We start from the raw sequence: 14,194 nt of genomic DNA on the forward strand, positions 1-14,194 counted from the left end.
AGGATCTAGCAGACTATTTCTTCATTACTTCTACCAGCCTTTCTTTATATAAGGCTGTGTTTTCATCTTGCTCCTGAGTAATTTCCCTGAACTTACTATAATTGACTACTTTGGTAATGCACTTCCTCGTCCCTTCTAGAGGACGAATGGTCTCCAGCCTTCAGACCTGCCTGTCCCCTTTGATAATTCCACCAGGGATCTGTATTAGGAATTGTTCTGCTCCTACCACATACTCATTAGGCTGTTGGGCTGCCAGTCTATTGTCATGTCCTTGTGCCTCAGTCAGATGCAGTGATTTTCCTCTGGGGTGCAGCAAGTTGCAAGAAAAATATGCATGTCAGCCCATGTTATTTCAAAGATCATTGTGAGGTGGTGGATCCCCTCAGTAAATTTGGTGGAGTCCTCAGAGAATCGACTTAACTTTTTCTTTGCTCTGTGCCAGTTCAGTCATAGAGAAGAGGGCATGCACCCTAATGGTTCCTATGTACCCATTAGCTACTTCTCTAATAGTGTAGAGGAGACCCACAGACTTCCTAGGTGGGAGGACTGAGGTTCCACTTTGGGTATAACCATGGGAGCAGGCCGCGAGACATATGGGGAGGTGCCAAAGCCCCTGCTGGAGGTGAGTTCAAAGTGGTTTCTGGGGCCAGGGCAGGGTCATAACAGGGGTACTAAGAAGGGGGAAATAAAAAATACATTCTTCCTTCTTGGGAGGGGGCTTACTCTGTACTCGGGGGTTTCCTTCTTCATAGCACAATTCTCAAGAACCCCTTAGGACTTGCCCATGTCAGCTAACAGAGAGGTGGGGACGGTCAACCACACCCTAAGGAACAAGGAGAGTCTACAGCTGCAAACAGGAGAATTCCATCCATCAGCCATGTAGGATCTAAGTCCCCTCTAAAGTTAGAGGTGGAGTGGGCATTGCCATCCCACGGTCCTGAGAATGAAGGAATAAAATATGGATTAGAGTGGATTTACTGGTCCACTACAGAGTTATTGTGACTCTAGCAATGGAAGAAACTGTATCATTGATGTGGAGACAGTGTCCACAGGAGTTACTGAAGGCAGGGGGAGGGAAGAAAAGGTGTGATATGGGGACATTTTCAGGTCTTGGAATTGTCCTGAATGATATTACAGGGACAGATGCAGGACATCATATATCCTGCCACAACCTACTGAATGAACTTGGAGAGAGTGTAAACTACAATGTAAACTATAATCCATGCTGTGTAGCAGTGCCCCCAAATGTATTCATCAAATGCAATGAATATGTCATACTGATGAAAGAATTTGGTAATGTGGGAGGAGTGGGGATGGAGTGGGGAGAGGGGGTATATGGGATCCCCATATTTTCTAATGTAACATTTTGTATGATCTATGTATCTTTATAAAGATTTTTAAAAATCTATTATGAAAAAGAAAATTGAAAAAAAAGAACCCCTTAGGCTCTTATTCTGATATAGGGCTATAAAAAAACTAGATATAGGGAAATTCTACCCATTTCTCTTCCCTTCTACACAGCAGGGCTAGATGGAGTATAGGGTTCACATTGAGAGTCCAATTTAGTAGCCATTCTTGGCCGTCCTTTAACTTGTACTGTGGCCACATGGTGTTGCAAAGGGAGATTATCTTCTTCATTTTTAGGCCATCAGTAGGCAGGTCATCCAAGTTTCTGAGAAGACACTCCAATGGGGAGTCTGTGAGAATGCTGGAAGATCTGCCCATAATCCTAGGGGAGGATAAATGCAATCATCTGTCTTGGTGGTATCCCACTGCTAGACATGACTGAATGGATTGCACACCAAACCAGGGTCCTGGTTATCAGAAGCCCTACTCACCGACCCCATTTTTCTGGGAATCAGGAGTATCTGTGCTCTGAGTATCCCCAGAGCCTTAGAGGACTTGGGAGATGTCTGGGTCCAGCTCCCAGACCAATGCTCCCAAGCCGGTCTTTCTCCCTAGGAAAAGGACTGGCCAGGGACCTTTCTTTTAGCTTAATTTTATAGAGGTCTCACAAAGTAGTCATAAGAGAATGCATCTCATGGCTACTCCTAGGGACTGAGTTTTGCAGTTAAACCAGATATTAAAAGCTCATTAAGAGATTAGAGATTAGTTTCTCTGTGGCTTGCCAGCAAACAGCCTTGGGGTCCTGGAGGCAATCTTAGGGCCTCCTGGGGGCTGATATGGAACAAAACCTCAGGGCATTACAAAGGGTGGGACCAATGCTTCCCTAACAAATGCATTTTCAGTTTCTAAAACTTTCCAATGCATCTCACAGACCCAACATTGAGGACATCAGTAGTTGGAAGATTAAAGGTGCTTCTAATTAAAAGGAGTTAACTAGTGGTCTAAGGAAGTGATACAACAGATAATAGCCATTCTGAACTCACAGAGAGGGCCTGGTAGACTCCCAGTGGACTCCTGCACAACTCAGGTCACATGCCTAGTCAGGTCTCAAGGACGGTTTCAACTGGCACCCAGAGATTCTATGGATCTACATGGTGTGGCAGCTGGTCCCTGCCACCTCTGAAGAGGGAGCTGGAAGTCTGGGCAGACCAAGCTTATGTCCTGTGACAGACTATCCAGGAACCTGTTTAAAATGGCAGAAGGGGAAGACAAACAACCAAGAGAGGGAACAGACAGGTTATAGTTAAAAGTTTATACCAGTTCTTGCAGGGTGTCAGGGAGAGTTAACTGCCTCTATTTCTCCTGACTGGTTTACCAGATGAATTTGGAAGATGCTGGATTCCTCTAGGTTCTTGGCTGTGTCACATAAAAGAATTTAAGAATGTGCCAGTTTAGTTAGACCAGTTAAAAGAGTTTATTGAGAAGCAAGAGAAAAGAGAAGTACACACTCAAGATACTTATGTGGGCTACCTCTAGGAAAAAAGGAGCATCTGGGATAGTGGGGTTGCCTTTATTAAAGCTTTTCATCTATTCTACCATTCCTTAATGTCGGGGATGGGCCCCAGCTGCTTGCTGCTCTGATTAGTTGCCTTATGATCCTCACCTGTTAGCTCTTAAGGGACCAATGATGAGGACTTTTGTTTGAGGAGGTCTGTTTTGAGTCTGGAAGGTCCCAGGGTGTCGGTGGGGTCTTTATGGCTTTGCTCATAGTAGTAGTCTTCCCTCAGGGCATTCTGCGCAGGGTCTCATGGCCATGTTCTCTGCTGGGTCCCAGCTGTGACTCAATTTCCCTGGTTCCCTATACTAACCTGCCTTATACCTGATATAACAAAGTTAGAAGATGAATGCAATGGACGTGTGAAGAGATTTTGTTGGTATTGGCTAGAATATCCTAGTATGCCTATATTTTGTCTTACCGTTCACTGTTCATTCTCAACTGTTCCCTGAAAGCATAAAAATAACAAAACAGGAAACAGAGTACCATCCTATTTTAGTTGGATCTGGGCCAAATATGTCCAATAGAGAGTTTGGGTCAACCTAATTCGAAGTACATGACACAGGTTTGGGTTCTAAGAGAGGCTGCTACCACCCCATGAGCAAAAACCCTACATCCGTTTTATCAGCATGAACAAAAATCTTATATCCTTTTAATCAACTTCATGGTGCAGGAAACTTAGGTGAACATCACCTTTGATGATACCAGAAAATGAAATGAAGAGCAGCAGAGAAGCAGAGAACAAGGTCATGCCCAGCTGCCTGGTCTTAGTTCACTGATCTCATTTCTCAATTCATAAGTGAATGTAGTTCAGGCAATGTTTTGCCATCTGATCTATCAGTTCAGTGCAACCTCCTCTTTAGGAAAAGGGAAAAAAGAAATAGGAGGAAAAGGTGTGGAAGCTATCCTGGTGTGAAAAGGGAGGACTAAGAGCTCTTCTTCCCTTACATTCCTTCACATTTTATTCTCTCTTAGGTAACCCATAAGGCTTAACAGCCAAGATTATGGTCATTTATGATAGTAGCCACTGGGGGGAGAAGACCCATAGAATAGCATGACTCCACCATTTGTGATGATATCTCCTTAACAGTCATCATTCTTTTCTAAAATATTAAAATTTTTCTTTTTTAAAAAAATATTATATTAAAAAAATATAAGAGGTACCCACATAACCCCCACCCGACTCATTCCATCCTCCCAAATCAACAACCTTTTTCGTCATCCTGGGACATTCATTGCATTTGGTCAATACATTTTGGAGCACTGCTGCACCACATGGATAATGGTTTACATTGTAGTTTATACTCTCCCCGAGTCGACCCAGTGGAACATGGCAGGACATATGTTGTCCATCATCCATTCCTGCAGTATCACCAAGGACAACCCCAAGTCCTGGAAATGCCCCCACATCATATCTCTTCTTGCCTCTCCCTATAGCCTCAGCAGCTACTGTGGCCACGTTATCCACATCAGGGCTAAAATTTCTTCCATTGCTAACCACAATATTTCCACAGCAGAACATCAGTAAGTCCACTCTAATACATTTCCTATTCCTCCATCCTGTGGACACTGGGATGGTAATATCCAGTCCCCCTCTACATCAAGAGGGGGATTAGATTCCACATAGATGATGGATGCAATTCTCCTGCTTGCAGTTGTAGGCACTCTTGGCTCCTTGGTGTGGTGGCTGATCTTCTTCACCTCTCTGTTAGCTGGCCAGGGTAAGTCCAAGAAACCAGAGGGTAGTAGTTGCAAGTCTGCTGAGGCTCAGGGCCTGGCTCTCACATGGACAGTCCAGTGATTCAGGTCTCCTGAGTATACACCAACCCCAACATCAACCACAGGTTCAGTAAATGTGACAGAAGAAGCATGTGTAGAAAGTTCATATCTGAGTCCAACTCCATCACACTCAAGAACACAAACTCCAAAGTAGGGCCAACTGACATGGCACTGAACTCCAGAGTCATCTGCCATGACTGTAGAACCTGAGGGTCTCTGTAGCCTTCAGGAGAACCAGTACCTGGGTTCCTATCTACTTTGGCTGTCTTTGGAACCCTGCTGAGTCATGTGTAAGAGCAACCTCTCTGATGACCTTCAAACTCGTTTTTTGGAGACTCATAGCCATATAAACTCATTAGACCTTTCCATTTCCCTCTTTTATTCAATGTCAAAAAGTAGTTTTTAACACCTGATATTACATGAAGGCTGAGATATTCTGCTAGTCTGAGTTGACCTTTTTATTTAAGGTCTTTTTCTAATTACATCATCAGCTGGTGTTTGGATGTAATCCCTGGGTGCCAGGGAGGCTCATCCTGAGGGGTCATGTCCCATGCTGGGTGGAAGGTAATGCATTTACATTCTGAGTTTGGTTTAGAGAGTGGCCACATTTGAGCAACATGGATGCTCTTCGGAGGTAAATCTTAGGCACCCTGCAGGTCTAGACCTAGTTCATATTTCAGGGGAACCAGCTCATAAGTATAGTCATCAGTATCAAGGGTTCATTGTTTGGCTATCCTTCTTTATTGATCTTTGCCAGTGCACTTGGGGGATTGTTGCTGTTCCATTGGGGAATGTGATAGAGCTTCCCTGGCTAGGAACTCAGCACTCCCTCAGTCATCATTTTAAACTGTAACTACTATGAAAATTTCCAAACATTTTTATGTACCCTATATACATGCCCTGGAGAACTCCCTCCCAACCATGTGCCACCCATCAATAACACCCCACACCAGTGTTCCTTCCTTGACATAGTTGAACCTCTCTGTCATCCAAAACTTTTTCAAAACTGAAGTCTAATATATTGCCAGGTTATATTAATAGTAGAGTGGAATATAGTGAGGGGTTTAAAGGATAGATATAGAATACATACTAATTTAGAAAAATTAAATAAAAAATAAATTGAGGTATCAGAAGATGAGAAAATGAAAAAGCTTTGTTTCTGAGGTTTTGCCTTTCATCAGTACGATAGGTTTGTTCTGTATGTACAGTGGCAAGGCAATTTCTTTCATTTCTTCCTCAGGGTCTACGTTCTATCTTTTTCTTTTCTTTTTTCTATTTATTAAGCTTATCTCAACAAGTTTTAGATCACAGTAATTCATATATACAATATACAGTACTCCCACATATCCAACATAAAACCTTTTCCCTTCCACAGCAATAATTCCTCTAATTATTAGTTTTGTCTTCACAAAGTTTTAAATCACAATAATTCACATATATAATATATTCACACATATCCAACATGAAACACGTCGTATCTTCCACAACAGTGATAATTTTACTTATTCATATTATATTTGCTGCAGTTGATGTACAGATATTGAAACAGCTTTCAACCAAGGTTCCATTTTGGTTTACATTATGGTTTATATTTTATACTATAGTTATCGTTTGTTTACATTATAGTTTACATTTTAGCGTATAGACTTTTATATAGTTTTGGTGTAATTTAACATGTCCTGTATTCATCACTGCATGATCTTGAGGAACACTTCTATTGTCCCACAGTTACCCTGATTCCATCTATTCAATACCTCTCTCCCACTCCATACAGCTCCAACAGTGACAATCAATCTTCATTACTTGAAGGACCATATTCACAGATACTTGCAACAAGGTTGAGGGCTTGACATACTTGACTGTCCTAACCCATTGGGAGCCACCTGTTCTCTCTCGAGACACAATTCCCTCTGTTTGAGAACATCAGAGCTCCCCAGGATGTGGGTATAACTTCACACTCATTGCATGGATTTCCACCCAATGATATAACACACTATGACAAAATGAGCACTCACAAAATCCCTAGAAGTCTATCCTGTGTCAGATGTCCTCCCTTAAGCATTTTAAACAGGTAAATTTCCTTGTTATATTTTCTAAATGGTTTCTCTACATTATAATTTCAACCACACCTGACAATCCGCTATGTCCAAATGATCCCCCAACCTCCCCTCAATTTCTTGGGCCATTTGACACATCCTTCCATTCCTAGCCCCCCTCAAGCCCTCAAAGCTTCACTCAAAGGTATCCCTATGCCCCCATTTTATCCCTTCCCTGTAAAAATACTTACGTCCAGCTTATCATAGATTTCACGCATTTAGGTGTCAGGTCAAAACCTTCTTCTCCACCCAACTACCTTTAAGTGTATCATCCAGTCTCTAGTTCTCTGAGACAGCTTGGTTTACTTATTTCATATCAGAGAAGTCATGTAGTATTTGTCCTTTAATGCTTGGCTTGCTTCATTCAACATTAGGTTCTCAAGATTAATCTATATTATCACATGTGTTTGTAATGTATTCCTTCTTATAGCTGAGTAGTATTCCATTGTATGTTTATTCCACATTTTAGATATCCATTCATCTGTTGATTGGCATATGGGTTGATTTCAACTTTTGGTAATAGGGAATAATGCTGATATGAACATTAGTGTACATATATCAGTTTGTGTCCTTGTTTTCAGTTCTACTGAGTATATACCCAGAAGTGGAATTGGTGGGTCATATGGCAAATCCATAACTAGCTTTTTGAGAAACTGCTAAACTGTCCTCCAGAATGCCTGGATCTTTCTGCATTCCCACCAGCAGAGAATGAGTGTTCCCATTCCTCCACATCCTCTCCAGCACTTGTAGTCTTCTTTTTTTTAAAATAGATTCCAGTCTCCTGGGAATAAGATGGTATCTCATTGTTGTTTTGGTTTGCATTTCCCTAACAGCTAGGGATTTGGAGCATTTTTTTCATGTGCTTTTTAGTCATTTGTATTTCTACTTTGGAGTTGTGTCTGTTTAAGTCTCTTGTCCATTTCTTAAATAGGTTGTTTACCTTTTTATTTTTGAGATATAGGAGTTCTTTATATATGCAGGATATTAGTCTCCTACCAGATACATGGTTGACAAATATTTTCTCCCATAGGGTAGCCTCTCTTTTCACTTTCTTGAAAAACTCCTTTGAGGTGCAAAAGGCTTTAATTTGAAGAAGTCCGATTTCTCTATTTCTTCTTTTGCTGCTCGTTCATGAAGCCATTTCCTATTACAAGGGCCTATAGATGTTTTCCTACATTGCATTCTAAGGTCTTTATGGTCTTGGCTCTTATATTTAGGTCTTTTATCCATCTTGAGTTGATTTTTGTATAAGGTGTGAGTTGGTAATCCTCTTTCATTCTTTTACATATGGATAGCCAGTTCTCCAGGTACCATTTGTTGAAGAGCCCATTCTCTCACAATTGAATGGGTTTGATGGCCTTGTTGAATATCATATGACTGTATATATGAGGGTATATATCAGAATGTTCAATTCGGTTCCATTGGTCAGTGTATTTATCCTAGTGCCAATACCATGCCATTTTCACTACTGTAGATTTGTAGTACGTTTCAAAGTCAGGTAGTGTGATTCCTTCACTTCATTTTTTTTCCCAATATGTCCTTCACTATTCAGGGCCTCTTTCCTTTCCAAATAAAATTGTTAGTTTTTGTAGTTCATTAATGAATGCTGTGTTGATTTTTATTGGGATTGCATTGAATCTGTTTTGGTAGGATTGACATCTTAATAATAATTAGTCTTCCTATCCATGAACAGGGAATATTCTTCCATTAATTTTGGTCTTCTTTGATTTCCTTGAACAGTGTTGTGTAGTTTTCTGTGTATAAGCCTTTTATATCTTTAGTTAAATTTATTTCTAGGTATTTGATTTATTTATTTACTATTGTAATTGGTATTTGTTTCTTGATTTCCTCCTCAGATTGCTCATTATCAGTGTACAGAAATTCTACTGATGCTTACGCATTGATCTTATACCCTGACATATTACTGAAAACACTTATAAGTTCTAGAAGTTTTATTGTAGACTTCTCAGTGTTTTTTATTTATAGGATCATATCATCTGCTAATAGTGAAATTTTGACTTCTTCCTTTCCAATTTGGATGCCTTTTATGTCTGGTTCTTGCCTCAATGCTCGAGTACATACTTCTAACACAATGTTAAATAGAAGGGGTGATAGTGATCATACTTGTCTTTTTCCTGACCCTACAGGGAAAGATTTTAGGATTTTGCCAATGTAAATGAAGTTATCTGTGGGTTTTTTATATATACCCTTTATCATATTTAGAATGTTTCCTTCCATTCCAATCTTTTGAAGTGTTTTCATCAAGAAAGTGTCCTGTATTTTGTCAAATGCTTTTTCTGCAACTATAGATATGATCATGTGATTTTTCCCCTTCAATGTGTTTATGTGGTGTATTACATTAATTGATTTTCTTCTGTTGAAACATCCTTGCATACCAGGAATGAAGCCTATGAGGTCATGGTGTATAATTCACTTAATATGTGTTGAATATGATTAGCAAGTATTTTGTTGAGGAATTTCACATCTAGGTTCATTAGAGAGATTGGTCTGTAATTTTCCTTTCTTGTAGTGTCTTTGTTTGACTTTGCTTAGGGTAATGTTGGCATCATAGAATGAGTTAGGCAATGTTTCTTCTGTTTCAGTATTTTGGAAAAGTTTCAACAAGGTTGGTATTATTTTTTCTGGAATATTTGGTACAGTTCACCTGTGAAGCCATATGGACCAGGACTCTTCTTAGTTGTGATCTTTTTAATGACTGATTCTATCTCTTCACTTGTGATTGGCTTGTTGAGATCATTTATTTCTTCTTTTGTCAATGTAGGTTGTTCATGTGTTTCTAGGAATTTGTCCATTTCTTCTAAATTGTCCTTCTTATTGTAATATAGTCTTTCAAAGTATCCTTTTATGATAGTCTTTCAGTGGTGATATCTCCTTTCTCATTTCTTGATTTGTGTATTTGCATGTTTTCTCTTTTTTTCTTTGTTAGTCTAGATAAAGGTTTGACAAATTTATTGATCTTCTCAAAGAACCAGGTCTAGGTATTGTTCATTTGTTCAAGTCCTCTCATATTTTCTATTTCATTTAGTTCTGCTCTGATCTTCATTATTTCTTTCCTTCTACCATTGACTTTAGTTTGGGTTGTTTTTTTTTACTAATTCCTCCAAGTGTGCAGTTCATTCTTCAATTTTAGATCTTTCTTCTTTTCTGATATTAGAATTTATGGCTATAAATTTCCCTCTCAGTACTGCTTTGGCTGCATCCCATAAGTCTTGATATGTTTTGATATCATTTTCATTGGTTTCAAGGTAGTTATTGATTTCTTTGAGATTTCCTCCTTGACCCACTCTTTTTCTAAGATTGTTTTAATTAACTTCCATATCTTCTTCCCAAATCTGTGTCTCTGAACCTTGCAGATTTCCAGCTTCATTCTACTGTGGTCAGAGAAATTATTTCATATGATTTTGATCTTTCTGAATTCATTGAGACTTGCTCTGTGGCCTAGCATGTTCTCTATCTTGGAGAATGTTCCATGCGCACTTGAGAAGAATGTATATCCTGCTGTATTTGGGTGTAATGTTCTCTACATGTCTATTTGATCCAGTTTCTCTAATATATTGTTCAAACTCTTTGTTTCTTTATTGATTCTCTTTTGAAATTTCTATCCAAAGGTGATAATGGTGTTTTAAAGTTTCCCAGTATAATTGTAGAGGCATCTATTCCTTCACTTAGTTTTTCCAGTGTTTACCTCACATATTTGGAAGTGCCTTTGTTAGGAGCATAAATGTTTATGATTGCTCTTTCTTCTTGAAGGATTATCCCTTTCACTAATATGTAGTATCCATCTTTGTCTCTCACAATTTTTTACACTTAAAGTCTTATTTGTCTAATATCATTATAGCTACTACTGCCCTTTTCTGTTTGTTATTTGCCTCTAAGAATGTTTTCTAGTCATTCACTTTCAACCTCCTTGAATCCCTGTGTCTAAGATGTGTTTCTTGTAGATAGCATATAGATGAGTCATATTTCCTTATCCAATCTTTCAGTCTGAGTCTCTTGACAGGTGAGTTTAACCCAATAACATTCAATGTTATTACTTTCAAGGAATTACTTATATTAGCTATATTTTCTTTGGATTTCTGTTTGTCTTATTTTGTTTGATTTTTTCTCTTTTTTTTGTCTTTTTAGTTTTTCTTACACTCTCCTCCATCTCTGTCTGTCCTGTTTTTTTCTTTCCTTCTGTAGAACTCCCTTTAGTATTTCTTGAAGGGCACAACTTTTTTTAGCCTACTCTTTTAGTTTCTGTTTATCTGTGAATATTTTGAACTGTCCATCATTTTTGAATTTTATTTTAGCTGGATAGAGTATTCTTGGTAGGAAATTTTTTTCTTTTAGTCCCTTGACTATGTCATACCACTGTCTTCTTGACTCCATGGTTTCAGATGAGATATCAGCACTTAATTTTATGGAGCCTCCCTTGTATGTGACAGTTCTCTTTTCTCTTGCTGCTTTTACTATTTTCTCTTTATCTTGAGCATTGGATAATTTGATACGTATATGTCTTGGGGTAGGCTTGTTTAGATTTATGGTATTTGGGGTGTGTTGTGCTTCCTGGACATGTACATCCATCTCCCTCAATAGGTTTGGGAAATTTTCAGCTCTTATTTCCTCCAACACCCCTTCTGTTCCCTTTCCCTTTTCTTCTGGGATGCCTATAATGCATATGCATTTGCATTTTGCATTGTCATTAAGGTCCTTATGTCTCTGTTGGATTTTTTCTATCTTTTTATTGTTCAATTCTATCTGTTTGATTTCAGATGTACTGTCTTCCACATTACAAATTATTTCCTCTGCATCTTTTAATTTGCTCTTATTTGCTGGAAGTGTATTTTTAATTTCTTGAATTGTGCTGTTCATCTTTATCATAGCCATTATCTTTTTGCATGTGACTTCGTTTTCTTTCTGTAAGCTCTCCAATATTTTCTTAATATCTTTAATCTCTCTCTTCATTTCACTAATTGGTCCATGATGTATGTTTTGAGAGCTTTGATTAGTTGTTCGATGTTTCACTCCTCTTCCTGGTTTTTAGGTTTTCATTGGATTGGGCCATGTTTTCCTGATTATTGGTTTGGTTTGTAGTTTTTGTTGCTGTCTAGTCATCATTTTATCTTGGTGGGTTTATTCAGTTGATTAGCTTCTTTGTCTAGTCGTGGGGTTTAATTAGTTGTTTTTTGTGCATGTTAAGTCTTGTCTTTTCCACTTTATTCTTCTTATTCTATTTTCTTTTTGTTGGCTAAGTTCACTTGAAGGAAAATATTAGGGCAAGAGAAAGAAAATGAGTAAGAAAAGAAAAAGTGTAATAGTATTGATATTAAATATTAACAGAAGAACCCTGTGAAATCTAGAATGGATACTAGACTAATGTAAGCTGTGTAGAGTTTAACAGTAATAAAAGTTCAGTACCTATAATGAGGCACTAAATTGAACATGGGGAGGAATATAGTATTAATTAGATGATCACTCTGGTCAGGATAGAGGGGAAGAGAAAAGAAAGGACCATAATATAAAGAGTGAATACAGGAGTGCACCTTATAATCTCTCCTGCAAAGAAGTGGCTGAGTAGGGTTGGAATCCTGCTGGACCAGGCTGTTTCGGGTGTTTGCAGGGCAGGAGGTGTCTGGACATTGATTTAGTGGGACGGTGACAGAGAAGATTTTTGTAAAAGGTAGAATTTTGGGTCTCTTTTACGGAGATCGGGGCTGCGCACAGGATGCTTCCCCCTGAGGCTGGCATCCCAGCAGTGGCGATTACTGGAGGTTTTGCTGTGCTGGGGAGTTCCCAAGCCCTGAGCGGGCTATTTGGGGGCTTCCAGGGTGGGAGGTGTCTGGAAGTCGATTTGGTGAGAGAGTGATGGAGGAGATTCTTGAGAGACGTGGAATTTTGGGTTTCTGACACGGAGGTCAGAGCTTGTGACTGGAGCCCCTCCCCTTAGGCTAGCGTCCCATCTGTGGTGGTCCCTGAATTGTTTGTTGTACAGCAGCGCCCCCAGCAGGCTGTTTTGGGGGCTTGCAGGGCGGGAGATGTCCTGAAGTCAATTTGGTAAGACAGTGACAGAAAAGACACTTGTGAGAGGTGTAATTTTGGGTTTCTGAGACAGAGGTCAGAGTTTGTGAGCGTGACCTCTTCCCCTAGGGCTGGCGCCCAGCTGTGGGGATCCTTGAAGACTGTGTTGCACTACAGTGCTGCCAGGTTCCCTGTTAACCAGATGCGTGGTTCCCAGGTCTGTGTCCCATAAGCCCTGGTGGCCCACACTCCAGAGACTCACACCTCTTGAGTCTGCAATATCACAGACTTCCCATCTCTGAAGTCACAATGCCCTGAGGTCCATCTGAGGTCCTTTACTGTCCTCAGTGTTGGGCCTTTTTTTTTTTTTCTTTCTTGTCTTGATGGCTAATATTGCATTATCTCCTGGTCTTTTCTCCCATTGTATCCCCCAAGGTCCTTTTTCATTTATTTAGGGTTTTTTTTCTTCTTTTCTTTTTCTTGCTGGTTTCCCACCCTTTTCTTTGCCTACCCCCCGCTTTTACTTCTCTTTTTTTTCCTTTTCTCTCTTTCTCTTCTTATTTTATTTTATTTTATTTATACAATAATACAGGGAGCGCATCACATTTGCTGTGTTTCCTTATCCTCCATTTCCTCGTTTCTGTGTGAATTGATTTTGGCCACCTACACTATTCTCTTTCCCCCACATCTTGCTATCCTCCATCATCTACTGTCTCTCTTACATTCCACCTCCCTTTCTTTGTTCCCCAAATTGTCTAAATTTAATTTCTAATACCTTTGATCTCTTTTCTGTCTTTTAACCACTCGATATTATTGCCTACCTTTTCTCTTTCCCTCTCTCATGAAAACACTGCCTTTTTAATTCATACTATATTCCTCCCCATATTCAGTTGACTATCTCATTATAGGTACTCTACTTACTGCTATAACTCTACACAACTTACATGAGTCTAATATCCATTCTCCCAGATCTCACATTGTTGCTCTGTTAAAACTTATTATCAATACTACTTTACACATTTTCTTTTCTTACACAATTTCCTTGCCCTGGCCCGAATATTTTCTTTCAAAGTGAACTTAGCCAGCAACAAGAAATTAGAGAAAGAACAAAGTCACAAAGACAAGACATAACACTTATGCAAGAACAACAACTAATCCCCAATACTAGACAAAGAAGCTAAGGAACTGATTAAAACCATTAAGATAAAATGATGACCAGACAGCAACAAAAAACTACAAACCAAGCCAATACTCAGGAAAACATTGCTGAATCCAATGAACAAACTAAAAACCAAGAAGGGGAGCAGAACATCGGACAAGTAATTAAAGATCTCAAAACCCATATTAGAGACCAACATAATGAATTAAAGGAAGAGATTAACAATATGAAGAAAAC

The 14,194-nt window shown here is 39.2% G+C and overlaps 1 protein-coding gene across 1 annotated transcript in view; it reads right to left on the reverse strand.

Annotated features, from left to right (window-relative positions):
• ZC4H2 (zinc finger C4H2-type containing) overlaps nt 1-14,194 on the reverse strand; it is a 129,284-nt gene that overhangs the window by 73,409 nt on the left and 41,681 nt on the right. The gene's annotated exons all lie outside the window — the stretch shown is intronic.

This window comes from Dasypus novemcinctus, chromosome X, assembly GCF_030445035.2.
Source record: "Dasypus novemcinctus isolate mDasNov1 chromosome X, mDasNov1.1.hap2, whole genome shotgun sequence".
Classification (NCBI taxonomy): Eukaryota; Metazoa; Chordata; class Mammalia; order Cingulata; family Dasypodidae; genus Dasypus; species Dasypus novemcinctus.